Consider the following 16,008-nt stretch of genomic DNA (forward strand, 5'->3'; position numbering starts at 1 on the left):
TTGTTCTGTGAGACGAGAAGTTGGACGAAAATTTTACTTGAAGATTGGTCTATTTGTTGATGTTTCGAGACGTATAGTTACTGTAACTTAAATTCTGTAACAATCTGTAACCTAACGTCTCTGTTGCGGAGAATTTGACAAAGTCGTAGTCAATTTAATTTAGAGATTAATGTGTACACCGGTTTTAAAAGCCTTAAAATATTTATATAAAACAGAAAGTATGTATATAATGTGTCTATTCGATTTTTTACATTCTATTGGGTCGGTTGCTATGGTTTGAAGAGAAAACGCTATCTGTCGATGACCGTATGGTTATACGATTAATGTTTACGAATTAATGCTCTGTGAGTCATGGACAAGGACACAAGAACAGCTGTTTCGCGCGGGCAAAGCCCTGTAAGCCTAATAATAGAACTAGATCTCTCACTTCATATCTAGTAGATAAACAGTAAGTCAGCTCCGTTTGTTTGTGTATGATGCACGAGTCCCAAAAACGACTACTCGGGTTTTATTGATAGTATTACTTAACTATTAGGTACATTTACACTTATATACTGTGTTGCTAACTATTTGTTTGGCTGCAATCTCACTTGAATATTGATATTATCACAAGAATGTAGGTACATTATGTTGTATATATATATATATATAAATATACAACATAATGTACCTACATTCTTGTGAATATATAATTTATTCACAAGAATGTAGGTACATACAGTTTTTAAAATGTAAAGTAATTATTATAATATTTATACAAACAAATGCGTGCCTCACAAATTATATTGGTGTGTATGTAATAAATGTATGTAATGGTGCCATTTAAAATCTACTGTCCCTGATTTAGGTAAAAACCTGTATTACAGGCGACAGTGCTCTCCTTAAATTGTTGTTTCGATGATTGAGTGTATGATTGTGCGTGTGTGAGTTTGCGTCGCGTAGGTAATTGTATTTTCATGTATATTATATATTTATTTATTTATATATATATATAATGTATATTTTATATTTATATATTACGTATATTTATTTAAATTATCTATGTATTTCTATCTATACATTTTTTATTTATGTATAAATTAGAAAACTCTTGGCACTATACACTCTTGCTGTATCCTTCAGTTCCTTTCTACACAGGTTGCCCGTAAGAGATTGCTTGCAGCGATAAGGCCGCCTTGCATGTCTACATTGTTTACTGTTTACTCCTTAATGTTTCTTTTCCTGTATGTTATACGTACAATAAAGTTTTTCTTCTTCTTAATTGATACCGTCAACCAAGTACCGTCTAAATTGGTAGCAGGATAACCTGATGGGGTATGCCAGTTATACAAAGTTTAACAGAATTACGAAACAATTTTGATGGATGCATAAGTATATCTCTTCTCATAAGAAATCACCCTGTAAAAATATTAAATCAAAAGTATCACATTTATTTTTCCATCCAAACGAATTCAAAACATTCTAAGTGTTTATGAATGACAACCATATTGAAGATAAAAGATAGACACACGCATAGTACTAACATAAATCTACAAAATTCATTTATTTCAAGTAGGCCTTCTTAATAAGCACTTTTGAAACGTCAAGTTTGTCTGAGTGTATTGACTCTGCTACCGGTTCGGAAAGCAGATTCTACCGAGAAGAGCCAGCAAGAAACTTGCTTACTTAAAAGTAAGTGATTGCTGATTCAGCATTTTTCCCTCTATTATTACCCTCTAAAACTATAGCCATATAGTTAACTATAGCTATATAGCCAGCCGCAGTACATATTGGGAGGCTTCAGGATCTCTTCGGAAAGGATCGGTGCCTTCGTTCCACAACGACTGCTGAGCTCGTCTCGGGAGAGTTGATAATATTTTACCAAAGCCTCCTAAAAGAGCAGACCTGCAGCACAGGCGGGCTGTCCCCTGACAAAGGATATAATCAATGTGTCCACTTGCTAAAGCACGGGAACAGGGAATAGAAGAAGTGTACCTACCCCTTTTATTATTACATATATGCATATATGCATATATTTCCACTTATGCGCCAGTGCTCTGAGTGTTGATACAGCTGTGTGGAGAAGATACATTTTTATCCTTTCCCTGGGGAGATATTTTCTCCTGCCCATTCTAGCCGTGCTGAGAGAATTCAGAAATTATTAATTCCCAAACTGCCGCCTTTAGGGATCAAACCGATCTCCTCTTATAAGACCACAGCCCTTATACACAACGCAGATCGTCAAGTAAAAAAAAATTAAAGAATTATTAATTGATTAGTATTGAAGAGGAATACGGACGTTCAAGATGAAATTGGACAACAACTTTATTGAAAATGTTACTTCGAGTAAGTACCGCCTGCTTCCGTCGAAGTGATACGAAATTTACGATTTGAGTTAAGGAGTACTTTGGCTAACTTTTGTAATAAGTGCACAATTTTTTATTCCCAGCGAACAGATGCTTTCAAAGTTTTACTCACGCTACGCTAACGATAGTGGTTTTTTGTAGCTTTTTGTAGCACTTTGTAACAAGATGAGTGGCAGATTCAATACAGTACTAGCGGGCAAAGTTCGACAGTTCAACTTCTAGTTTAAAAAAATCTGCATAGAAAATTTTAGTTAGAGTTGGAAAATCATTATTCCAATTTTTATACTCAGTTCATCTGATGTGAAGTGACGATGAAGTAGGTATACTAACTACTCACCAAACGCAATTTAAGCATTATCAATCTGCTAAAATAGTCTACAGCTTGACAAAAGGCCTCTCCCAACGGAAGGTTCCCCAAAATGACCACGATGGACTGACGGGTTGGTCATAGCAACAGATGGCAGTAGTAAAATAGAGGACGCTATTTCCCGCTCTCCGATATATTCCTTTCATCGTTTTGTAGAACATCAGTGGAAAGAGATCGGAAGATAAAAACTGAATTCTGATATGCCGCCACACGGCATAATTAATTGTCAATTTATGAACACACAAAATAAATTTGATATATATTATTTTACTTTATTTTTCCGTATACTCCCTCTCCTTGTCAAGTTCACTACGCATCTTCTTAAACTTTTCCCGGCAAATCCGTGACGCCAATCAAGGCTTTACCTGAAAATCAGCGCCGCAGTTGTCAAATACTGCAGCAGCATGGTGAGGTAGCAGCCTTTTCAGCTGAAGCACCTTTCGATAAGGCATTTAGTTTGTAATATAGTGTTTAATTAGTTTTAATGTAATTAGTAATTAATTTTCATTAGTTTACTTATGTGTGGAAGCTGAATAAAGTTTATTATAATTATAATTTTTTTGTATTAAATTTAAATCTCTTCTTTACTACGGTATAATTAACAGAGCACGGGCCGGAGCCAAGTGCAAAATCGGGCGAGTCATGTTAAAAACTTTCGCACCAGGCGACATGCGTTTAATATAACAGCTTTTTGTAGGAGTGTATATGCAGACTTATGTATATTTAGTGTTATTAACCCTGCGTGGAGAGTGCGAGGTTATTATTATTATTATTATATTCTCGATTTAATTCATGGTAAGATGCCGCATGTAATATCGGTTAAATGTAACTTTTTTACCCTTATAGATAAGCCCACTATCATCTTAGACTGCATTATCAGTTACTACGGATCAGGAGGGATTGCAGTCAAGAAAGGAATAATAAAGGACAAATATGCAAATTCAGGGGCATTATTATTAAACATTTCTCAAATACGATGTTGTTTTGAAGTTTCGTAAGCACTTTGCATTGCATTGTAATATTCTAGAATTTATGCCTGCCAGATTAAAAGTTTGTGGTAACAAATATTTAATTGTAAATAGGACAATGATTTTATAAATTAACCATGGCAGTAAGTACATTTTTGTAGGAGTTTTCTTAAATACCTTTTTTTTTAATATGCTTTGTTTTAAATGGGCTATAACTTTCAGCTATTTGCTTGGGAGGCTGCTGCCTCGGTTAGTTCTACTATCGGCAAAGCCTTAACGCCAATTGATTTAGTGTACCTACATATCTATTCTGTTTTATTCCGTTGTACTCGTACTATACCGAGTAGAAACCTATTAGTAAGATGGATTTTAAAGTCCAAGACTTTATCGGTACTTTTAATCAGCTGAGATCGCAATCAGAATATTTTGAAAATAATTCAATCGATTTATGTTCTTTTCTATTGGAAATAAAAGAGAACTTGAATGGAACTTGCTTAAACTACTTGAATCGATGAAACGTTTCTGAAATCCAAATAAAACATACCAATATAAATGGAAACTTTAGAAGATCTTGAACGGTGGTAATTCCTAGCAAAACCAAATTAATGAAATGCTTTAGTAAACTTTTGCTTCACCACTGGCGTGAAGTAAATTAAACTGAAGCCACGACAGATTCAGTTGGATTCATTTGGAAAAATACATTTTAAAGAAAGCCGTCTAAATATACCTATTTAGACAGCTGATTGACGCAGTGGGCAGCGACCCTGCTTTCTGAGTCCAAGCCTGTGGGTTCGATTCCCACAACTGGAAAATGTATGTGTGATAACATAATGTTTTTCAGAGTCTGGATGTTTTGTTTATCTGTATAATATAAGTATTCATGTATATTATCCATAAAATATTTAGTACATGTCATCTTAGTACCCATAACACATGCTAGGCTTACTTTGGCTAACTGACGGTGCTAACTGGCTAGATGGCGGTGTGTGTATAGTCGTAGTATATTTATTTATTTTATAAATATCTTGGCACTCTACTATAGGTTCGGAAACCAAATTCTACCATGAGTGTCTCGAAAAGCTCTCCTAATAAAAGCAATGTATCCTTATTTTAAATTAATTCCTTTTTGTTATATGGACTAAAAAAAATGTATTGCTATTATTCAATATATTTAGGTATTGTTCGTTTGTCTACTCGCAAAAATGATTGCTTTTTAGTATTTACTTCGATCACGCTCCATAATTTTTCTCGCAGACACTGTTTCTGATAAATATAACAGGCCGAATAACAATTTTTAATTGGATAATATTCAATGTTACAAGATCCCTTTGAATTAAAATATTAAATCTTTCGATATAACAACTAAGGTACTACAGGATAGTTCTACTTATCTTGTAAAAGTGTTCTATTTCGAAGAAGAAATGCAAATATTCCACGTAATTATATAAATATTAATAAAACACACGATAAGATATATAAAAACATTAACACTTCGCTTTTAATTACAATTTTCTATGCACTTATCGATATATAAAAACCACTATCTAAAACCCTAAATATACCCAATTATAAAAGGAATAACACTCAAACTTGCAAGTAAGTCCAAATCAAAAAATAGCTTACCTAAAATTAACCGGTGTTTATTTCATAAACTCACTTGGCAACAGACGGAAATTGGTAAAACTACGGTTAACAGTATCTATTCGTATAACACGGATAGTTCGTAGACGCAACTTGTTCACAACGAGAGCATTACAGAACTGCGCGTGCGCACCGCTCCGATCTTCCTTACTAACATTAATTCGTTACATCCATACTCGTACCTGTACTGAACTATATACCAATGTAATACCCATAATATTATGTTTGTTTTACTTAATGTAGCAGTCTTCCAAGTCATGTTTTTGGGTGGCAGGTTTGCAATTGGCAATCCAATAGTATTCCGATGAAATAACTAAGACGATTGAAAACGACTTTAAGAAGAAAATGCAATCGGCTGAGTTTCTTGCCAGCTCTTCTCAGTGGAATCTGCCGTCTGAACCTGTGGTAGAATCATTACAAACAGACTGACTTGACGTTTCAAAATTTCTTATAAACTAGGCCTACCTACTTGCATTAAATGATCTTTGAACTTGAATTTTTTGAATTTGTAAAAAGCATTTTGTTTTCCACGAAAACCCTTTTTTTTTCTTCATTTAAATTTTAAAACTAAATTTGTTTATTCCTATTTTCGTCAAATCTAAAATGATTTCGACAACGATTTTATTTTTGAATTAAATGATAGACAAAAATAGAAATTGAAAAAAGTTATGTATCTAATGATTTTGGTATTAAAACTAAACCTTTTATGTGGATAACGACAAGACCTGTACAAAAACAATTATTCTGCTTTGTGTGGTATTTTAAAGAACCTCTTAACTTTATTCTGTTTACTACTCGATTACCTTTTGACTGCTTTTACAATATGTTGAACGATTTAGTATAGAGTTGGCTGCAAAAGAAAAGTTAATGGCTTACTAACTTGTAAGTTTAAACTGCTCTGGTTGTGAAATAAGTTAAAGTGAATATTCATCTAAGTATTCTCGACTAGCTACGAACCCGTTTTGCGTTCTTCATGAGCTGGTTTACAAAATCTTTGCTTTGTGCCGCGTAACAAAGTTAATGAATAAGACACTAAGACGGGTTCGAAAGAGTCCAGGTCCAGCTCCAAAGAAGATCAAAATGTTATGAGTAATCTGTGGTATAATTGATTTATGATTTCTTTACTTTTTTATTTATAATCATCCAAATTGTGTTACATTGTAGTACTTTATTGTTTTATATAGAAGTATCTGTAATTCGCCGATTATCATATATATATCAGCAAAACAGAACAACAAACATAGTCGCGCCTTTAACAGCTAGTGCGCTTCCTTAATTAATTTATTTATTTATTAGGAGGTACAATTCCACTAACACTATTTAATGGTCAGGCATACATACCTAAGTAAGTCTTACAAAATGCTTGTTTTAAAAAATCCCTTTAACTATATAGGTATATATAGTCTGTTATAAATTAAGCTTTTTATGTACAGAAACCTGCAATAACATAAAAATATAAATTTTAATCAAACATCGCTAACACACTCACTCATACTCACACAGCCGCGTCAAAGTTATAACACCCCGTTGGTTTTACGTCGGGAGATTTTCAATCATTTTGCATTAATAATTATGTGGAGTAAACCTTTTAGTTTTATATGTTTTGTACCCATAGGAACAGGAATTAATGTCAGACTAATAAAATATATATTTTGTAAATTACAATGATTTCAAGATACATTTTGTAAATAGGATTTAAATGTTCCTTACAGAGAATACCTTCTTAGATAATAGTCAGTAATAGGTAACTGCCTAGGTACCTTCGGCTCTCTCATTATTCTCTGTTATACAAATAGAGTAAAGTAGATACTTCTTCTAAAGATTGAAAGCGCGGCGAGCTTTGAAAAGACGATAGATGAAGAATATTTTGGTAAGTGATTAATTGGTAAGCACCTACCTGCACATCCACTTATTTTGGTAGACGTCGTGCCACTTCACACGACATCTTTTATATAAGATAGAAAAACGGCCTATCGAATAAATATATACTTATAAATATAACAAAATTTTATAGCTTCAAAAATAGCAATCAAATCAAATCAAGAGAATGTAGGGTAATAGTAGGTACTCTACGCTTGTAGATAATATTATCAATTTAAGAGTTTCGCAATATTCCAAATCTCCAGCTGGAAATTGACCTATTTTAATAAGTTTTATTGTAGACGTATAATGGATACAGAACGCTTTTTATCTGAAATATGCGGTCAGTTATAATATTCATCGCAAAAACCAGTCGAATTATATAGATATTAGCGGCTGCCATTAGCCGCTACTATTGGCCGCGTCTGGTGACCGAAACAGGTGCCCCCTTGTTTGTATTTTGTAAAAGAAGCGGTTAGTCCACGATCCATATGAATTTAATCATTTTCAATACATTACTGGCACACTACAGGACATTGGTCTCCTCTGAATGGTTTGGGCCGTTAGTGCTGAACGCTGGCCAAGAGAGGATTGGAAGACTTGACACGTCTTTGAGACCATTATGGAGAACTCTCGGCCCTCAAGATTTTACGTCACGATGTTTTGTTTTGAAGCGAGTAACCTTTACTGGCTTAAATTAAAAACGCACATAGATAAGTAGTTCGTATCCATAGCCAGAAAGCATTGACTCCCATTAACATAGATTGTCTTTATACAAATGAAAGCTGAAATCTTGTCCCCATTTGAATCGCATATATTTGTAGTACTTTCAACTTTAGTTCCTTGGACATCCGTTTTACAGCTACGCAACTTACAGCGCCAAAATGGCGTCAATCAATTGGAGACCAAATGTCAACAGCCGTTCTGTGATAGTAAGATCAGTGTCACATCGGCTACTCGTATCGGTTGTGTTCACGCCGCAAAGATATGAATTCAACCTATATTTAAATTAAATCCTCATAGGAAATTAGGAATTACAGTTGATTAAAGGCGGCAGTAAAGGTTATTTTCGTATGTCTAGGTAATAGAATTGTCCAAATTTAGGGACTGATATGGAGAGATTAATGATCAAGACGTGACTATGATGTTACAATGTGATCTCTGAATCAGTTATTTATCGAATAATCTAACCTGGTACCTACACCTAGTTATATTTCCAATGACTCTGTAAGATGAAGATCTTAAACCTACATTATAAATGCAGATCCACCTAATATCACGAAAACACAAACATTTTTTAAATATACAATGATTTTTGGAACAGGGGCAGGTACTATTACACAGAACATAAAAAGCATCAATAGACATGCTATCAAATACACGATTCAGTTAAATGTTTATAATGTCAAATAACATAGTAACAACTTATTATTGTCGTAACCACAGAATAAAGAAAGTCCAGAATCACACCGACTAAAATTGAAGCATCAAAAACCACCCCACTTTAGTATGCTTTCTCGATCAAACGGTTAGTCACTTCATACCATTTAGCAATTGAAAGTTATTATTTTACAACGTATTTTCTAAACGATCATCATAAAATGGGAAAAAGTTTGTGGACTAGCAACATTCCGTGGGTGTAAAGTGAGACGTGCGCGGGGCGCACTGTTTTTGGAAACGATGCACTGCATATAATAATGGCTGAATGAGGATTCTGTATGTTCTTAATTCTATGGAGATAACATGAAATCGCATTTACCCGTGGATGGGTATGTGTATACCACGTAAGCTGTTGTTGTAGGCACCTGGAAGGCAATGCAGGTTCAAGAGGTTATAACAGGTAGGTACTGAAGTGAATTGGTTAGCCTTCGCCTGGCTTCTTTCTTCGACTCCATATCTCTGTAAGAACACTCCTAAAGTGCCCATAGACTTAACACATATTTACTATGGTAATATGTATTTCTAATTCCTCGAACGTGTTAGTATCTAGATTGGTACTAACACGTGCGAGGTATATTCTCCATAATTTTCGTATCGGATTTTGATAAACCTCGCCGATCCACAGCTAACGCTGTAGAGTTCAAGGCCCAATTAGGTACCGTTATAAATCCGCCGTAGGTACCTCCCAGTTACCATCGGATTTCGCTTCTAATTATTAGGTTTGCCAACTTCGCAAATCGAGTTCTCGGGACCGCGTAAAATCGTTTTTGGACTCTAAAAATACCTAACCTTTTTACGTCTAGCGGTTGTATTGATGCCTATGGTTTCTTCTTTTGCTGAATTGATCAGAAAAGGTTTATATTTTCTTCTATTAGGATCAATTTCTACATTTTTTTTAAATTAAATGTGGCTATTTAATAAAGGATTGTTCTGATACTTAGGTTTCAAGTAGGTGGCCTCATTAAAGTTAGATGAGTAGGTCTATCTGCGAAATAATTAGGTAAGTATGATATTATGATTAGGCGTCTAGGAGTTCGAGAAACCCAAAAAAATGTTTGCAAAGCAATTTGAGATTCATTATGCTACCTAATCAGCATCTAGCCTATTGCAAAGAGGATGTACCTAATCAGTATTGCCTATTGTTTTGATTTCGGGAACTCCTCATTCGCTAATTTATGAACAATGGCCTTTTAGATACCAACATTTAGTTTACGCAATTAAAACTTTTTTTAGTTTTTGTATAATTTTATTGGCAAGCGAATATGTTAAATTTTTTCGCTAACTTGAGACAACTTTTTTCAAGGCTTTATAAACAAGAATACTTACAACAGAGACTTCATTAATATCAAGCTAATCCGACATCAGGATCCGAGAAAAAATGGTATTAATATGAACACGCTTCACTCGTCTTGTCGTTAGGGTTTGGAAAATTAGTCGTAAACGAACCTTCTGCATTCTAAAGACGTGCTATTCGCCCAATTATCAAAAATTCAAACCGATGTACTAGGTACCTCTTTGTAACAATATATAGGTAGATAATATTAGGTTACTATACGATTGATGCATTTCTTAATGACAATGTTGCTTGGCATCCGGCTCCGCTTTCATCTCTAACAAGATAGAAAAATGAATATTAAAATGTAAAATGTAAATTGTTGATGTTGGAAAAGAGAAACTGCTGAGTTTCTTGCGGGCTTCTTCTCGATAGAATCTGCCTTCCGAACCGGTGGTAGAGTCACTACAAGCAGACAGACTTGACGTTTAAAAAGTGCTTATATTATGCGTACTTGAAATAAATGAATTTTGTTTTTTTTTGGATTTTAACATCATGTCCGAAAAAGCATGTCGCAGTGACCTGGAGTTCAAAAGCCCTTAAGCGTCCGAACATACCCCTTATACTTATTAACCTTTTCTATAGTACGCCCTTTACACCGGAACACAGTAATGCTGCCTGAGGCCGGGGTACGCAAGCTAACTAAGTACTTCCCCTGACAAGCGTTGAATCTTTGCTAAAAACTTTTTTGGAAACTCAAGTTTTCGGTTTACCTGCAAATATTAGGTTACTTAGCATTAATTGTGACCGGAGTTTCGTTGATCTAAGCAATAAAATCCTCCCATTATGATAGACAAAGCTTGAAACTACCTTACAAGTAATCAAAGCTATTTTCTGAAGTTCCAATTGTACTTATTCCGGCTAGACATGTAATTTCGCTGATAAGGAGCAGTCGTTGACCATTGTTAATTAACCGAAATCGAACTTGTTTTCTATAAATCGTGTAGTTTCGAAAATATTGTATCATTTAGAGTATTGAGAGGGTTTGGGAATCAGTCGCAAAATGTCTTAAAAGTGTTTTCCCCAAATAGTGTGCGGCTTAAACATCATAAGAGAGGAAAATAGCCTTTGTTTCACCCTGGAGCGCCCTAATGTGGACAAAGTGCGAGCCACTTTGCACATTTAAACATTGATCCATATTGTAGGTACCTACTGTAGCTAAATAATTTTCCTAATTTGTCTTTTTAACATTTCTTAAATATAGTTCAACGGGTACATGCCACTATAATGTTTTTGGATTTGTCGTTATTTCGACCCAGTTGCATGGTCACGATCGTGGTCATGACGGGACTGCGTAGGTACGAGATGTCAAGTTGGATGTCACGGGCAGAATCTGACTACCATGTGAAATTCGGAAGCACAAAAAGGGTTTTAAATTAGCAGTGTGGATTCCACTGGTAGAATTATGCAAAACAAGAAAGCATCGTACAGCTTCTCAATTTATGTACTGTCTTGTAGTATGTGGAACAGTTCGTGAAATACCGACAAAAAGAACACGAATGCGGGTCGCAGTTGCAGTACGCTGTCCCGTAGTGTAAGGTGTGTGTCTGTATACCTATTTTTACCGTCTATCACATAGAAATAACACCAGAAAATGGTAGACATAAGTACGGCAAGCTTCGAAGATTCAAAAGTGTTTCTTACCAGGGTATGCATACAGCGGGAAAATTGCGTAAAATGGCAAAATCCTCCTCCAATACGGGTTAAATATCTATTTTAGGATAGGCAGTGCTTTTGTGCATGTATGAAGTGCACGCCACTGGCTATTACCCTCAAACCGTCAATTTCCTATCCACCATCCACAGAATTAAGAACATACAGAAACCGTGAACACTACTTAGGTATATTAAAGTATCAAAAACCACTCCACTTTAGATTGGTTTCTCGAACAATCGGTTAGTCACTTCATACGTTTAGTAGTTGACAGTAATTGTTTTACCTCTAATGTTCTAAGCATTCCCAATAAAATGGGAAAATTGGAAAAAATTGTGACCTAGCAACATTCCGCAGGTGAAAAGTGAGACGTTTTAAGTGAGGCATATCACTGTTTTTGGACAAAATGAACTGCATACAATTATGGCTGAATGAGAATTCTGTATGAACTTAATTTAATGCTCGGAGCTTATGAATGCAAATATTTCTAACAAAATAATATATATATATATTATTTCCTATATAAATATATATATTATTTTGTAATTATATTATTTCTAAGTTGAAACGTGTTGAAAGATGGCGACACTGAATGCGAGAGATGTGACACTGTGGATGCAACAGATCTCTACAGCGTAGGTGGCGGAAAGTTGACGCTAGTATAGTTAGTACTTAGCGAACGAACTTCCTCAGCCAAAGGTTTATTTTCTTGCGAAACCTCCTTATCAATTTAACACCCTGTCTCGTAAATACATTTCGCTAAGTAGCGTTAAATGGTGGTAAAATGTTGCCAGTTTGGAATTCACTTTGATATCTTAGAGTGTGGGTGTGTTGCAAATAAGTGAACTTGTTTTATTGATCCCACACAAATCTGTTAAACATAGAAGTGCAATTGTCAGTTACCTACCTAGATATAATTAACGTGTCCACCTGCTAATAAAGTACGGGAATATGGAATAGGAGAAGTTAACCCCCGTTTATTATTACACATATAATATTTGTATACAATTTCCACTTGTGTACAAATGCTCTCCGTGGCGTGCACTGGGTTTCTTACCATGGTACAGCAGGAAAATTGCATTAAATGGCAAAAATCCTCCTCCTAGACGTGCTATGTTTCCATTTTAGGGTAAGCAGTGCTTTTGTGCATGTATGAAGTGCACGCCACTGAATTCTCTGAGAGTTGATAAAGCTGTGGGAGAAGATAGGTACATTTATATCCTTTCCTGGGGATATAATTGTCTGCTGCCCATGCTAGCCGTGCTGAGTTTCAGAATATCCCTAAAGGGGTCACTAAAATTTGCTTTCAATTGATTAAAAAATACACAAAAGCACAATAAATACCTACCTTTCTTTTGTCATTTATTTCCTACATAAATATATTTAGGTATATTTAGTACTACTCACTAATGTTTCTGTAATAAAGAACTGTTATTTTACAGTTTATCTACTCGAATAATAAGTGTCGAAAACAATATTAGGTACTCTTATAACAATGCACAGTATGAGTACTGTAAACGGCGAGGAAAGTCTGCCATATCGCACGGGCCAGCGTGGTGGCTAAGGCCTAAACCCTTCTTATTCTCAGAGACCCCTGCCTTTTATGGTTCTGTAATGTGATGATTATTATGATGAGTGCGTATAAATATTCACCGGACGCTACACTACGCGTCACTAACGGCAAGGTCATCGGTGACGCGAACCCATAGGTATTTCCTCTCCCAAAAATCAAAAGGTAAAGAAGTTTTCACTTCAAAAAGATAGATACACATGTGTAGACACATTATAAAGTTAATATTTTTTTTTATTCGCTGTAGCCAACGGAAGAAATAAGTACATTCAAATACATGCTGCATTCAGTTGAAATATCAAATGTGACCGAATAAGCCTCGCAACTGGTTGAGCTTAGTCGTTAAATCTGAGTATACGGATCTCCTGATTTCATCATAACAACTCATTGCCAGCGCAGTACGCGGCACGGGTCTCCTCCCCACAATGAGAAGGGCTTAGGCCGTTGTCTACCACGCTGGCCCAGTGCTGATTGGTGGACGTCATACGCGATATTTTAATTACCTAAAACGGACTTAGAGTATAAGAAAAGTTAGAGGTTCCTGCTGGAATTCGAACTCGGCCCCCCGAAAGTTAAGGCGAAGTCCTAACAATTATCACTGTTTCCCGTAAGTATACGAATATGAAATTTACCGCAGAAAATCGAATGTTAATACAACCCTTATCGGTTACACACGGGTCTTGTTACAAGCTGCCCATCGGAGGTTTTTATGTTGATTAATATTTCGGTAAATTGATATTATTTTTCAACCAAAACTTATTACGTTAACTTTGATATTTCGTTGCCGCAGGCGCTCAGTGTACATTTATTATGTACAAAGAGCGCCTACGGCTTTGTTGGCGTGGCATATAGTGTTTCAGCTTTTACTCCGGGTAATGACTAGGTGGTCATTAGAGTGATATTTCTCTGATATATGACTGGAAAAGGTAATAACAATATTAGACACGTGGACGTGGACACTGACAGTCGACCTGATCCACAAATTTAAAGTCGCGCACCGCGCTATGGAGCGAGCTATGTGTTGGGAGTCTCTCTTCGGGAATTCGCAACGACCAAATCCGTAGAAGAACCAAGGTCACCGACATAGCTCAAAGGATAAGCAAGTTGAAGTGGCAGTGGGCGGGTCATGTCTGTCGTAGGACCGATGGCCGTTGGAAAAGATGTGTTCTAGAGTGGAGACCCGAATCGGTAAGCGCAGTGTGGGACGACCTCCAGCCCGCTGGGCAGATGACCTTAAAAAGGTGGCTGGAAGCGGCTGGATGAGAAAGGCGGAGGACCGTGTGCGGTGGCGCGCTCTTGGAAAGGCCTATGTTCAGCAGTGGACGCTTGTAGGCTGTTGATGAATATTAGATATTATATTATGGTCCACTCAAACATATAGGTTACTTTTATACCTAGATTAGCAACAACAAAGACTGCGTTAACTCCAATTACTACACATGTGTTATTGGATAAAAGCAGGCGCTACTTTGCGAAATTCCGCAAAATTAATTGCTATAGTCCGCAAAAAGCAGGATAATCTGTATGGTGTAATTTAAATTGTCTTCAATCTTCGTTATCCACAATAAACAGATCTTCGGCAGAATACTTTTTACGTGCGTTTTGCTATGACACCGGAGAATCCTCAAGAGAAATTGACTTTACAATAAATAATTGTTAAGATTAACAATAATTCTACTATTTTCTTCTAACTTTTTTCTGTATTTGTTTACTTCGCCATTGGTTGCCTGGAAGAAATCGCTATGAAGCGATAAGGCCGCCAAATTGTATACGTTGTTTTGTTGCTTTGCTTTTCTTTTTTAATGTACTTTTTGTAGTGTGCAATAAAAGTATATTCATTCAATTATTCATTGCAAACTTGTAAATTTCACCATACAGATTCTTGCTTTTCGCGGCGTATAGCAAATATACGTAGTACTTACTCATTTGTTGAATAATGTGAATATGTCCGTAGTACCTAGGCACTTACCATTGTTATAAAACATGTAAGTATTATCAGAATAATCGAGTCAATTAACTGACCGATTGAGATAATGCACACAAGATAGTAAGATAGGTAAGGTGCAAACGCCTGATAACCGTTCAGTCGAAAAACAGTACCAATGGTAAATGTAATAGAAGATTTTCGTACTGATTAATAATAATCGTTTCATTTTCTAATGAAATAAATTAAATTAAATACAAAATAGTAGTATAGTCGTAAAAATGTAATAGGCCCGTTTTGACATTTGTCATCGCGACGTAACTAGTTATGGAACCATAAGACTCGGGACTCGATACTCACGATAAATCAATTCAAGTTTTTGTCAGTACTTGATTGATATTATTATGTATTGTAAAGTGTTCGTTCGTTCAAAGTATTCCTTTAACTTCACAACCAATACGCGTGACTGGCTGTTGATTATACGTCCATTTTTCAACATGTTGAAACAGAGTTAGTACTATAAAACAACAAACACAAAAATCGAGTCAAATCACTATGTTTAAATTAATGTCCAAAATAGAAGAGCCATAGTTAACGTAATAGTAAACAATATATATCAAACTTAAACGAGCGCACAGTCAACTTTACAAGACGAGGAACGAAAAACTGCGCAGTGCGCGCGGGGACGCTTCAGTCATGTGCCGTTTGGTCAGATACATCAACCCAGACTCATTATTTAGAACCCATTTTGAGAACCAAGCTCATTCTTTGTAGTAAAGATTACTACACAATATTTAATTTCGATATTCAGTAAAAAAATGGTAACAGCTCTAGTATAAAAAAAAAAAGACTAAGAACGTAACTGTTTTCGGAACGTTTCGCAACAATTATAAATTGCATGCTACGA

The 16,008-nt window shown here is 35.6% G+C and overlaps 1 protein-coding gene across 1 annotated transcript in view; it reads right to left on the reverse strand.

Moving 5' to 3' along the window:
* The window catches only part of LOC120625752 (vitamin K-dependent protein C), a 45,152-nt gene extending 39,784 nt beyond the window's left edge, over positions 1-5,368 (reverse strand). The window contains exon 1 of the mRNA XM_039892942.1: positions 5,304-5,368. The gene's annotated coding sequence lies outside the window, so the exon portion shown is untranslated. The remainder of the gene's footprint in view (positions 1-5,303) is intronic.
* Between the last annotated feature and the right edge of the window lie 10,640 nt (positions 5,369-16,008).

The sequence above is a fragment of the Pararge aegeria genome, chromosome 8, assembly GCF_905163445.1.
Source record: "Pararge aegeria chromosome 8, ilParAegt1.1, whole genome shotgun sequence".
Lineage (NCBI taxonomy): Eukaryota > Metazoa > Arthropoda > Insecta > Lepidoptera > Nymphalidae > Pararge > Pararge aegeria.